At 39.9% G+C, this 14,378-nt stretch overlaps 1 long non-coding RNA gene across 1 annotated transcript; it reads left to right on the top strand.

Moving 5' to 3' along the window:
- The first annotated feature begins 6 nt into the window (after positions 1-6).
- LOC108445990 lies at positions 7-4,326 on the top strand. Its single transcript, XR_001861086.1, has 2 exons — positions 7-87; positions 687-4,326. It is a non-coding gene; the product is annotated as an uncharacterized LOC108445990 (long non-coding RNA).
- The last annotated feature ends 10,052 nt before the right edge of the window (positions 4,327-14,378 follow it).

Here is a 14,378-nt window from a genome sequence, read left to right as displayed (position 1 = left end):
GAGGGACGCGGATGGGGGCCGAGCAGTTCGGAGGGTTTGGTGGGAGTAAAGAGCGCTGCAAGCCAAAGGTTCAATGCCCGTGTGAAGGTCAGGATAGGCTTCTGTGTGTGTCAGGGGTGCTGTGAGGATATTTGAAGGGTTTTGGTATGTCCATCTACTGGCCCTGCACGGGACCGTCCCCAAGAGTCACACGATGTGCGTGAGAGCATTGTCCAAGGACTTCTTGATGTCTGTCAAGCTGGTACTGTGACCACTTGCCTGGGGAGCCCATGGGCATATGGAGTCTATGGGCATCCATACTCTTTAAGTATTTCCAAGCTCTACCAGGGACATCTACGCCATACATTGTTCATATGTCCATGGGCAGAGCACTTTTATGACTTGTAGCATGTTTTTCCCAGTCGTTTCTAGCACTTCTGGCTGAGTCATAATTTATTTGTTCACAGCAATGAGCAAATGTGTTATCCTGTGAACCAGTAGCCAGTCCTGTATTGTTAACCTTGTGATGCAGACATGTCCTAGCAAGAGGTGACTTGAAAACCCGAGAAACTTCAGACATTGGGAGCTCCAGGTAGCTCTGGATAGAGTGAAATGCTTCTTGTAGAACTACCCAGGTACTCTGTCTTGGTGCTGACACTGCTTTGGTTTCCGCACTGGATTCTTAGTAGCCCTTCTGTGTCTTACAGGATAACCGAAACGTTGGGAATCAATTACCAGTGGTGCCTGGAGTCTCTCGGATGTTCTCAGTGCATAGAATAAAACGTCTGATGAGATCACTGTTCTTCAGCTCTGGGCATAAATGAGTTGGACACCTAATTTCAGCAACTGGAAGGCTACTTTATTGATTTTTTTAGGAGCCCATGTTGTTCCTGAACACCAGAGAAAAGATGACCAGGATCCTGTCTTGGTCCAGGAGCGGGTGGCAGTTCTTCCTTGACTCATCTAGGTACTAAATAGGTACATGGTCCAACAGTTCAGCAGCTGCATTTGATCCAACTTTGAAGCTCCTTTGAGGATGCAGTTGTGCCATCCTTTGACCTAAATTCTCTAAAGTTCTGTGTTGTGTGCCTGGGAGTACCAGAGTTCTGTAGCCATATAGATAAACTTGTCCCAGTACTAAATTGCAAAGCTGTTTTACATTTTCCTGTGCTGTTTCAAAATTAAATGGCTTGCAGGCCTATGAATCTGAGTCAGATTTATATGCTGAGGCTGAGACAGTGGTTCAAGTACGGTCTCTCTCATTTGAGTACAAACATTAAAAAGAAATGACAGCATGCTGTGAGTAGAAAGTGCTTCATTCAAGTGAGACAGACTGTGGGCATGTGGATGATACTTAGGGCAAACAGATGCGAACTCCTGAATTCTGACTCAGTTATATCATTGACTTTCTGTGTGGGCAGTTATAAATCCCTGTGGTATCATTTCCTACCCTGGTTATGTACATCTGTATTTAGGACTTAAATGATTTGCAGACATGCAGAAGCCCCACAGCTTCCATTTACTTTTAAGGTCAGATACACCTTGTCAGGTATAACCATCCAGTCTTTTGTAGGCAGGTATTTCTTATTTGACTGTTTAAATAGAATTTTAGAGGACTGGCAAATGTAGCACAGAACTTGAGGGAGATCTGTGTTCTTCAGCTGGAGACGTTGCCCCTGTCTTAGCCTCCTGCTGGTCAACTAAGTCACTCCCTTGGGACCTCTTGGCTGCATTAAAGGGTTCCTCTGACTATGGGAGCATTAACACATAGAGACACCTAGAATTATCTGTCTCCATCTCAAACTGGGCCTTTCTGCAAGAGTTGTTCATGCCTCAGTTTTGAGATGCTTAGTAGAGACACGTTAAAACAGCCTTGATTTTCAGAATTGTCTGACTTAGTGTCTTAGGCATCTTTTTTGGTTGTCTGGACCGATTACTAAAGAAATTGATTTACGATTGCAAATTATCTATGATTTCTATGAGACAAATATAACACTTGAAGCTACTCTCTTCCAATCATGTATTATTTTGAAAGTTTTCTTCTGATGGAAGTTGCAGTGAAGGTCCTAAAGCTGGACTATCCTATAGACATTGCAGGACATTGTGAAACCTTAGGAGGATGATCAGGGAATTCACACTACAGATATATGGAACACATGGAGACAATCTCTATTCTGTGACTTCTTCAACATCTCCATTTTTCTCTACCCTGAACTTATTTGCACCTCTAACACTTTACTCCCCAGTCCTACATAAAAGATTGTCTCACTCCTACCAGCATGTAGGAGACATAAAAGAGGAGCAGGATGGGCAACCTGGCCCAGAATATTTAATTCCCATCCCTTCTTCCATTGTTCCCCACTTGTTTAAACTTGATGGCTCCTAATGGTCACAACAAAAACTGTTCAGTAGGAGATGAGGTGCGTAAAGACTTGCTTGGATTTCTGTACACAGAAATGGGGATGTCAGGGAATGAATTTAGGAACTAATAATCCTTTTCAGGATAGCAAATAAAGCAAGGAGATTTAACAGAGATGATAAATCTGAAATGTTGTGAGCCACGGAGAGTAAGCCAGAGGATGAGGTTCCCAGGACTGATTTTTGGATGCAGTTTTTCTGTTTTCTTGAGAAAGGTGGGGAGAAGGAAGTAAGAACTGAGAAGATGGACAGTGGTCAGGGTAGATCGGCTCCCTGATGATCTGGAGGCAGGCAAGGCAGTGTTAGCTTGGGCCTGAGGAGGTTATGCAATCCAGGTTGTACTTTATGTAGGAAGGCTGCTCTGGCTGGTCCTTTTCTTGCTGTGGGCTTACACAGAAACCATTATGAGAATGCTAAAGCATGCCTATACTAATTAATGTCTCATGGTGCTAGGTCAGTCTGTTGTTTGCATTTGGATTTGGAATAAGTGTCATATTCTTTCCAAGAGCCAGGGAACCTGTGGTTGGAGGAGTTTGGCACTGAAGGCACATTAAGGAGAACTTAGGGCAGTACCGATACAGCCAAAAAATCTAAGTATGAATCTATGATGCCAAACTTACCTAGGTTGCTAGCATATAAAGGAAGGCTTACAACGAAGCCATTATACTTAGAGTATTTCAGGGAAGAGAATTTTGTCCACTACCAGTTGATCCAACATGACCAATCAAAGCAGTCGACTAAACAGTGAGGTTGCCATGGCAAACCATAGTGGAACAATAAAACAAGGCCCTCTAATTAAGACAATGATGTCTGAATGCAAGAATCTCAGTGTAACAAAGTTAAGGGCAGCCTCAGGATCCCTAGAAATTTTTGTAACCTTATTTGGCAAAGTATAAAATATGTGCTTTGATTATGAACAAAATTAATGTAGATATTGAATTAATTAATCTGTAGTAAGGATAGAAATAGGATATTTTCTTCTCCTTGAAAGAATAAAAAGTGCATCTTTATTGAGCTGCTTCTGTAATGAATAAGCAAAGAAATGTACTATTTCTACATAATTAATTTTTGGTTGGCTGCTCTGACTGAGTATTCCAGACTTCACGAGTAAAAGATTTGTTGGCCTTCTCTTGCAGAACTCAGAATCTGGAAAACATATCTGCATATTTGCATTTTTAACTTTTACAGATGATGTGAAAGTGCAGCACATTTGTCACTCTTTGGAAGAGGTATCTTTGTTTAATTTATTATTATTATTATTAATAATAATAATAATAATTCCAATGTTCTCTCTGTCTAGTTTGGTCTGATTCCCATTTGCTTAGTTCACAGCAAATCAGAACAACATTAGTTGTGTGACTAAGAGAATCAACTATATGAGTGTTTTCATGAGGACTTCTGTGCTGGAGACACATGTAGGGCATGTAGGAAGGAGCATGGCAGGGTATCTGTGGCTATCCTGTTAAGGCTGTCCATGCATCATTTACCCTGTGTCAGGGGTAATGTGGTCTGAAAGAGGCAGACCACATTTCTATCACTTTGTGTCTTTCTTTGACCTTCTAGATGAGGGCAGCTGAATTTAATGTTGTCTCTTGCATATTTTCTGCAGTCTTTATGTGGAAGCCTCCCATATTTAATTGGAAGATCATTGCAGTAATCTTTTCAGAGCTCTGGGTTTAATTTTCACTGTGGGACAAAAATAACAGGAAACCTAAGATCCTCAGTCTTTGAGTAACTGGACTGTATCATGCAAGTGTTAAATTTTTACTGATTGTAATAGAGGTTCATAAGCCTTTGCAGCAATTAGGTCTTAATCTAATTCTTAGATGATAGAAAAATGGGAATGTACTTAACCTGTCTTACTTGTTTTTCTGAATCCAATAATAGGTATTTCTTGGTCTGAAGGTAAGTTAGCAAAAAAAAAAAAAAGATAAGTCAAGCAAACTATGTGGATAACTAAGAGACTAATAATGGGGTTTACCTAATACAGAGTTCCCAATGGGAATGAGCAGTCATCTGCTGAGAATCAAAACACCTCATCAACCAGATGGATGTTGGCATAAGACAAACACAGTACTGCTGTTAGCCTGCAATTAATTTTCATCTGTTTAATAAAACAGCTATTCCTTGGCTGATTGCATGGCTTTGCTGGAAATTCTACATTTTCCAGGTTTAAATGATACTGTTTATGAAACCAAGTTAGCATGTTATTCTGCCTGCAGTAGTGTGCACTGAACCCACTAGAGGTCAGGGCTGTACTGCTAAGGTAAATGATTAAAAATCAACTAGAGAGAAATCTCTTAGGAGGTTGCCAGAAGTGAGAATTTTTTGAGAAATTATGGAAAATTATGGAAATTTAGAATATGTTACATTACTCAGCCAATACTAAATAATCCATTGTATTTACTACTGCTGAAGTAGGTCAGTTTGGCAGGTCCATGGTTATTATAAAATTATAGAGCAGTGACAAAAAATATCTAATCTGTTTTTTAATTCATATATCTCTAAAATTCTATTAAATTGCTATTGCCGTTTTAGTTCCAGCTTTGTGATTGCATTTTATACACTGGTTATCTAAGTGTCTACTTGAAGAAGATCAGAGACAGGTATAAGGAATTTTTCTTAGTTCCGTAGAACAAGGGTTTCTTCAAGTCCTGTAACCTTCTCAGCAACATTTTAAAGGAAGGGGTTACAATACTAATGGTTTGTAACCCAAAGCATGGGCAAGGTCTTTGACACAGCATTTCACACATGGTCCTGGGCCTTCTGCACTTTACTTGGTGATAGTAAGAACTGATTTAATCTTGTTATGAATAGCTAAAATACAGCACATGATCACTACTTTGTTCATATTTTATTCTGCTCTTTAGTAGTTTCCCTTTTGTAAAATCCATGCATGCGAAAGCAAAGAGAGCCACAAGGCTCATGGCAAACCTTTACAAAGGCTTAACACTCTGACTACACCAGTGCATGTCAAGGCCAAGGGACAGCAGATGAGGAGCTTCCAATTGCTTCTGGTGTAAGAAAGGAAACATTCTTTTTTCTCCTGTACTGACTGTAAGCCTGAGATGACCAGCTCCATCTTGTGACAAGAACAGGCAACCTGAAGAGATAAGTATTTATCCAGACTGGAAGTGATGCTCATTTCTTTGCCATTGTTTGTTATGAGATCAGTGTCTAACATATCTGAGACATCTCTCTCAAGTGACCAGACTTTAAAAAAACAGCATTCATTTATCATTTTGATGTCTATGTGCATTATGGATGTGTGCCTGCAAGTGGGGGTGAGAACAGCAGCACCAGCTCCTTGCTGTGCCCGTGGCATTGCAGGACGGATGCACGCCTGCCTGTGGAGTAGGTGTGCTCCAAGTGAGTGCTGGGGGAGCTGCAGGGGAGGGCTGTGGCTGCTATAGAGGCACGTGCAGTGGGATTGTGCTCCTGGCTTTGCTGGCATTCTACCAGCCCAGTAGCCATATTACGTGACCAGTAGTCAACAAATCCCAGATCAGGTTGACATGTGACGTCTGCCATGTGTGGCTCTGGAGTAGTGAAGCTGCAAAACCACAGCTTGAAGGGACTGTGGGAGAGCCAGAAGATTGAACATTAAACTGAGAGCAAGATGTTTGAAAGATCTGACAGTGTTTTATTTTTATCATTTTTCCCTCCTTTCCTAATTTTTTGAAAAAATCAATGATTTAAAATTTCACATATGCAGTTGTGTTTTTATCCAGAATAACTAAGATTCTTTCCTTGATAATTGGCTTAATTATTCTTTTAAAATCTCACACTGACAGATTTGATTGAATTTGGACAATGAAAGTTGTTGTTATGTTTCTGAGCAGGTCTGATACCAGTATTTGCAGGAGAATGCAATGTGATGTGTTTGTGCATTTTTAATACTCCCTAGCAAAGGAAATCCTTTTGGCTATGTGCTGGGATTTGTTTTCAACTTGTCTTAGTGAACCAAAATTAGGAAAAGCAATGTGAACTCTTCTAAATTTTTCATAATATTGTAAGATGGTGCAGAACAAACTTACCTATCTCTGTCAGCAGAAAGGGTGGTACATGTTGTGATTATTTGTTACTGTAGACTTGATTGAACTTCTGCTGTAGAGCACTGACAGTCCAGGATAGTTTGTTTTTTTTGCCAGACCTGGCTGATCCACCCCATGTTGTGGTATGAACAAACCGTGGTTTTGAAGCCTCAGTTGTTTAAGTCTTTTGACTCTCACATTTTACTTTTCCCATGATACTGTTGTTCAGGACACTCAATTTAAAAAGAATTACTTGTTCAGTGCATCTCTGTCCTACTACTTATGCCAAAAATAATAATCAAGCGTTGCTGCTATGTAGTAGTCGTGTGTAGATGGTGTAGTTGGTTGCTTCAGCAATCTCATACACCTTCCTGCATGCCAGAAACTTTCTGAAACTAATTTGGTTACCCAGTATTTGGCAAAAGTTGGGGTAATGAAATGAAGAGTAAAGAATGACAATCTTTTTCTCCATTGTGATGGTGGCTTGTCATGGTCTCAAGGTGGATATCCGGGGCCAGTTCTCCACAGAGAACTCCAAAGTTGGCCCTCTGTATGGGGAAATTCTTCATCCATTGTTGGTCATCCCACTTGTAGCACAGTGTAGTCTTGCCAATGGGTGTTAGTCTTTCAGGCCTTAGACCTTTCCTCTCTTAAGAGGTAATGCATAGCAAACTTAGACCCTCCTTATTACAATTGGCCTTAGAAAGGAATTCTGGGCCTCAGTAGCACTTTTCTTTGTTGTATTGCTGAGTCCCAAGACAAGGTGTGGGTTAAGCGTGTCATGGATTCTTTGCTGACTAACAATTTTGTTGTCTCCAACCAAGAAGGCAAGCCTCAGAAAGCATGGAAAGCTGTCTGACATGGATATAAGTAATAAAAAATCAAAGCAGTTGGAGCTTTGGGAATATGAGCATGCAGAGGCAGCATGTTAAGACACAGTGCGTTCAGCAAGTGCCCATGTGTGAGCATGTGCCCATCTGTGTGTCTGAAGTTATTCAATGCATGTGGCCTATCAGACATGCAGAGAGGTGTGTGGGCCACTTCCAAGCTCTGGGAGATGGATTCCATGTGCAAGTCTCTGCCATCAAACTGGCATCTGGCCCAAGGTCACTCTGTTTTGGAAGGTGGTGAGTTTACCAGGCTGCATGCACACCATGCTATGTCAGGTTGCTAAAGGGGCAGAGCAAGTGCTTTGGCATGCTCCTTTTTCTGGTGGAAACATACTATAATTATGTTAGGCAGAGCTAAGTACCTGTGGATATTTCATGAGTGTCAACATGCTGATTGGGAAATCATAAACACTGCACTGTTGAAATTGTTGTAAACAGCAGTGTTGTTAATCATAACGTTTCCCAGCTTTCTCTGCAGCAGGGTCATTACACAGGAATTCCTTTGAAGGTAAAGCCATAGTAACAAAACTAAGGCAACATCAGTCCTTGCTCTCAAAAGATGATCAAAGATTAGATCCACATTTATCAGTCCTTTCTCTGAAGCTTTTTCTCACTGTCTTCCATGTTCTTTCTCCCTATCTAGTTTGAAGAACCTTTTCTTAACAATGAAAAATGGCCCAATTTGAATGGAGCTAACAAGAATAACTCCCATTTTCTCCATTCTTCGCTCACCCTGTCTTATGCTAGAAACATACATTTTTCTGAACATCCTAGAGCTGTGGGGAGGGGATTCCCTGGGACAGCAGGAGCAATATCTTTAATCACACAAGAAAGGAGTGGACTTATATAGCCATTGTACAAAATCTTTGCTAGTCACACTAATCATTGTGCAATGATGGAAAGACGGACACTTCAATCTCCCTTATGGAGAGATTGATACACTGCATGTGCTCTGAACATGCCTCAAGAATTGAGCTCTTAATGTAATAGGCCTGGGCCTGGAGGAACACTTTACCTGGTTTATTATGCATGAAATAGGTGCTGAGTTTTCAGAGCTATCAGGAGCACATTTCTTCTGACAAGCCCCAGGCACAGCACTCTAGGCATCAGGTGAGTTCTGGTATCAGAAACGTAGCCAGCTGCAGAGTTTCTGTACGAATCGAAGAGATACCAAACACTGATTTTCCTGAGCTATGCTTCCAGTTAACACACCTGAAATGGTAGCTGGGACTCCTCTGTGGTGAGACTCTTAAAGGAAGTCTGGATTAAGTTATTTAATACTAGTTTTAACTGTAGTAAAATTAATAAATGATGAATGAAATAGCTGAAAGCAGGACCCTTTATTTTTTTTCTCTCAAGCCCAGAAAGAATGTCATTGTGTTATATTTTTGTGCCTCAAAATTTAAAATTTTTCAATATGCCTCTGTTTTAGGTCGATTTAAAATGGTGTTCACTATAAATAATAGTCTTTTTTATGAATAAGTAGTTCTGAAAAGAAGTCAGATTAAATATTGCTAAGCTGACAGAGCATGGAAAAAATCGCATGGTTAGCAGGCCAAGTATCCTTATGATGTAACTTTGTCTTATATATCAGGTCATAATTTTGTTTGAGAATATATGTTTCTTTCCAGCTGTTGGCAGCCTCTGCTTTTCAGCTTTATGAGCCTCAAGTGTGTCTGTTAAGAAGAACATTGACTCAAAGCCATTTTCTTTTTGTTGCTTTCCAGATAGAGTCAGACAGAATCTTTTTGTTTAGAGAATCCAGAAAGCTCTCCTATGAGAATTTGCTTGCTTTTTGTTTTGGCTTTTTATTTTCTTTCTTTCATGAATTATTACTTGTTTACATATGCTGTAAATGATAAATAAATCCAAAGCTTTGAACTGATACTGAAATCTAAAGTATCTGGGCTTTTCTTACATGAACACAGCCAATTTATTCCATATGTTACTGAAAAGTTGGCTTTTAAATACTGTTTATGTGTTAAAATAAATGTCTTATCAAAACTAACATCTACTCCTCATGATTTTAAGGACTTTTTGCCTATGGATTTCATTTCAGTCCTGAAAGAAGGTGTAGGAAGTTAGGCTTACTGAAGAGACCGGCCAGCCCAAAACCTGTGGCTTTAAAAGAAGCATAGTGCACCTTTCACTGACCTGGGTCCCTCCACAATCTGAGGTCTCTTTTGTTTTGTCTTTGTTTTGTTTTGCTAAAAGTGTTAATACTATGCCCAGGACAAACTGCTGCCTTGGAAATAACATATTTTTTGACTTTGCAGGTCACATATATTTGCATATTCTCAAGTCAGTGGTGCTTTTAGATATTGTCTAAACTCTTGGTGTGGCAAGGGCTGTTTTTTGGTGCTACTGTTTTTTTGTATTAAGAATACCACATTTGGTATGGGAAATAAAGTGTGTCATGGCTTCTGGTGTGTGTGAAGGCGAGGAAAGGACATTTCTTACTTTGGATTTGCCATTCTACAGCTGTGGAAAAATAGACTTGATACTTGAGGACATCCCACTTGTTTCTATTTGTTCCTATACATTGTAATTGCTAAAGAACTCCAGACAGGCTACGCTATTTCTGGTTTAAATTCCTATTTATATTTACAGGTATCTTTCAAGTATGTGTATCTTTGAGGACTCAAGGGGGGGAGTCATGCCCAGAGTACAGTCACCTAAGCTTCTGCGTCTCAAAAGAAGTTTCTATATTCATGTGAGGTGCCTCAGATGCTGATATAGTAGAGATCAGTACACGGAACAGAGTGGGATTCACTTGCATTAATTCAACCCAATACTCTTCAAAGATTATTTGGCTGATCACTTGTAGGTGTCTCTTTTAGGATAAACTGGATCAGTTTGTTATATAGGTGGGAAGAAGATTTTGTTTCCTATGCATGGGAGCTTAATGCCCTTTTTGGTGGTAGGGGTACATTCCTGGAATTCAGCTGCTCCACATTTTTCCTGCAAGTCCTGTGACGTAGCTGTCAGCTCTGTGCAGGTGTTCTGGATTGTCCATGAAACTGGAAATCTCTAAGGTCACTGGATTCCTCTCTAGGTCTGATGACATCAAAATGTCATCTTCAAAGTCTGACACTGATTCAAGCCTTTGTCCTTTACTGTTCTGCTAATCATGTCTCTGTTAATCTACCTTAGATTTTTGTCTCATGCCCAAAGTGTTGGACAGTGGTCCTGCATTTATGTTTTAAACTTTATGTCATATGAGTAATCCAGTCCTGGTTTTAAGTTCGCAGTGCTACTCAGACAGTTAAAACATCCTGATAAATTTTTTAATTAGAAATTTAAATCAGAAATTATGTAACTGTATGTTGTCTTTACAAAAGGCCTTCTGAATAGCATTACTATTATACTATAATAAATAGTAGTTTTTCAAGTACAGCTGTATTTCAGTTATTTGTGAAGTAATTCTTAATTGCAATTTTGGGATCCTTCAGAAGTAATGTAATTGGTGTAATTGTTATTTTCTTTAAAGAAGAGTTTTACTACAAATTTAATGATGTGGGTTATAAATATTGTATGTTCTTTCTCTTGACTTCATAACCTTGTCTTTTAAGCAGCTCAAGCATTATTCTGATGTAGACAGCAACTCTCCAATTCTGCAGATGCTATGAACAGGCTTAATTAAAAAACCTTACTCTTCTATTCTGAATGGCTAGACAAATAAATGAGATTTTGAAGTTGATCCAGCTGTAAGCTGGAGAAGTCTCTGGCATTGCCTTTTGCTATTTCTGTCTGAAACTAATGCCTTCTGCAATGACTACTTGTATATCATTTCAGACAGCTACCTCTTTCAAATGCAGCATTTACTCTACCATATATCAAAAAGTAGATAACATTTCATGACAATAAATGAGTAAGAATTCATAGTAAAGAGTAAATAGAAATGCCTCAAATGGAGTTTTTCCAACTATTAGGGTAGCCTTTCTGAACTTCAGAGACTTTCAAGGAGTAATCAGAGTATGTGTGGCTTATGTTTGTGTTTCTCTCTAAAGAAGAGACAACTTTAGATTCAGAATTTATTTTAACATTTTGCTGAAGGTTTAGTTCAGTACTGATTACTCAAATAACACTCAAATAATGTCACAGTCTAAGATGTAGGAAGACTCCTGGCGCAGCAGGAAGACTGAGGAGACACAGTTCTTGTGGTCACAAGAAGTAAAGGTTTATTCACTAGCTGTGAGAGTTTACAGGCTGTATACTCCTCACCTTCCAGTGCCTTCCTGTCCTGCTGGGCCATGAGGTGGCCAGCAAGCTGCTCTATCGCTCTCTCTCCATCAAAAGGACAGGGGAAGAAAATGCAATGAAAAGCTCGTAGGTGGGTTAAGGACAGAAAGATCACTTTTCAACTGCCACCATGGGCAAAACAGACTCAACTTGACAAAATTAAATTAATTTAATTTATTATTTTCCAATAATGAGAAATAAGAATTAATCTTAAAATACCTTCCCACACCCCTCCCTTCTTCCTGGGCTCAGCTTCACTACCAACTTCTCCATCTCCTCCTACCCTCATCAGCACAGGGGGATGGGGAATGGGGGCTGTGATCAGTTCATCACATATCTCTGCCACTCCTTCCTCCCTGTTTTCTTCCCATGTTTCGGTGTGGGATCCTTACCCATAGGCTACAGTCCTTTGTGACCTTCTCCAACGTGAGTCCTTCCCATTGGCTGCAATTCTTCACAAACTTCCACAGGGTGGAAGAGTCCTTCAGGAATGGATTGCTTCAGTGTGGTCCCTCATGGGCTCCCAAATCCTGCCAGGAAACTCGCACCACTCTGGGCTCTCTCCACAGGCTGCAGCTCCTGCCAGGATCCTTCACCTGTGTGGGATGCCCATGGGCTGCAGCTTGCTTTGGGGCACACCCATCTGCTCCAGCATGCCCTGCCATGGGCTGCAGGTGGATATCTGATCCACTGTGATCCTCGGGACTTCAGGGAAACAACCTGGCTTATCATCTGCATCACGGGCTGCAGGAGAATCTCTGCTCTGGTACCTGGAGCATCTCCTCCCTCTGCTTCTTCAGTGTCCTTGGTGTCTGCAGACCTGCTTCTCTCACGTTTTCTTACTCCTCTCTCCCAGATGCTGCTGTGCAGCATTTTTGACAGAGACATTACCTCTGTCTCTCTGATGGGCTCAGCTTTGGCCAGTGGTGCATTCATCATGAAGGTGGGTGGAACTGGCCCAGTCCAATGTGGGGGCAGCTTCTGTTGTCTTCTCACAGAAGACAGAAGTCTGCTCTCCAGATATCAGCAAGCCAGCATCACTTAGGCACCAGGTTTCTCTTGGTTGTAACCAAGTAATTTTTTTTGTGCAGATGCTCTTCCACAGATTTTTTTAAAGTATTTTTATTTTTTAGTATATAAAATTTTATTTCCAGATTTCCTCATATTTTCTTTAATTTGGTACTCTATCAGTTTTATCATCATTAATTATTACAGTCAGGAAAAATTGCCCATGGGACTATATGAGAGAAATTTTTAGCTAACATTAATACGTCTCTCAAAGTTTGGGGTTTTTCAGCCTAATTTTTCCTTCTACGTGTCTTGACCAGTGTCACACATCATTCCCCTCATACACTGTCCACCTAGTTCTGACATAGATAGTCCTGTGTGACAAACATGTTGCATAGAGAGGGGCTGTTTTTATTAGCCAAAAGTATTCTATTTTTACAGCTGAGCAGTACTGAAATTCACTGAAATACAAGGTAAAAGAAATATGTTTGCTGCAACAAATTGATGGCACATAAAATACATAATTTCATTGACCAGTAAGCTTCACCTCTTAATTTCATTGCTTCAGAGTTGTTCTAATTATCCAAAGAAAAAGCAGTTGAAAGTGTACCCAGTAAGATATTTGCTTCAAGTTTCCTGTTGTGATTTTAGAAAAAATCCCACTCTTTTCAATCAGTCCCACTTTGAGAAAAAGAGCAACCTCTGTAAATGTGGAGAAAGTTACCCAAGCACTCAAGTGGAAAGCTCAAGATTGCATGAAAGGGTGTGCAAAGTTTCACTAAAAAATGGATTATGTCATCCCCTCATTATGTGTCTGATTTGTCACTGATAGATTTTCCTTTTCTGCAGCCACCTCACGCCCCCAGCACAGTGCAAATAACACGTGGCTTGCATAGCAGATATAGTAGATATTCTTTGGACAGATAAATGTGAAAACCACATAGCTTGGAGTATTGTCTAGCTAAGGTTTCCAGCTGGAGTTTTCTTGCAAACCCAGAAAGAGTTGGACTAAATGGTGTAAGGTTTTTTTTTCACAACTACTCTTTCCTTGTTCCTTTTCCGCTTAGAATGAAATAGAATAGCATTTAAGATTTGTGCTATGTTCTTTATTTTTTCCCCTCTTCTCTGTAAGTTTATAGCCTCTTCATTGGAAAAAATGGTAATATGGCAAAAAAGAAAAGGAAGAAAACTATGTCCACATATGGGGGAAGCTTTTCAACTTTACTTACGCATTTGTATTCAGTGATACAAAGAGGAAAAGGCATTTGCAGTCAATTTTTGTACTTTCTGAATACTTTGGTAGAGAAGTTGAGTAAGAGAATGACTTTATACAATCTCTCATTATACAAATAGTGGAAAAAAAGGGTATTTTTGGTTAGTCAAAGGGGTAAAAGATGTTCTGCATAATTCAGTAGTGGTGGTCTAGATACAAAATCTCGCTCAGCATGTCCCCGGACTGGAAATTGAGAGAAATGAAAAAAATATTAAAAGAAGATCTCTCCATACTTATATTTTTATTCTCTTTCCTTAAATCAAGTGTTGGAGGGCACTGTTCAATCAAATGAACCTCTTTTTGTAGCTAGGAAGGCAGCTCTTATGTTCTTAAGGTACAGCATTGTCCTTATGTTTTGAGTATTTTATGTGCTAACACACTTTTCAAATCCACACAGATTGCCATAAGAATGAAGGGTTGTTCTTCATTTTAGATTTTCTGTTTTGAGAGTCAGATGTTTCAGGGCCCATTGTTTGACATCTCTCTCCTGGGGAGATGCACAACAGTCGATAAACTCTGAGTCTCTGACTAAGA

The sequence above is a fragment of the Corvus brachyrhynchos genome, unplaced genomic scaffold (assembly GCF_000691975.1).
Source record: "Corvus brachyrhynchos isolate BGI_N302 unplaced genomic scaffold, ASM69197v1 scaffold103, whole genome shotgun sequence".
Taxonomy (NCBI): domain Eukaryota; kingdom Metazoa; phylum Chordata; class Aves; order Passeriformes; family Corvidae; genus Corvus; species Corvus brachyrhynchos.
The sequence above is the reverse complement of the archived record's forward strand: the minus strand, read 5'-3'. Positions and strand labels throughout refer to the sequence as shown.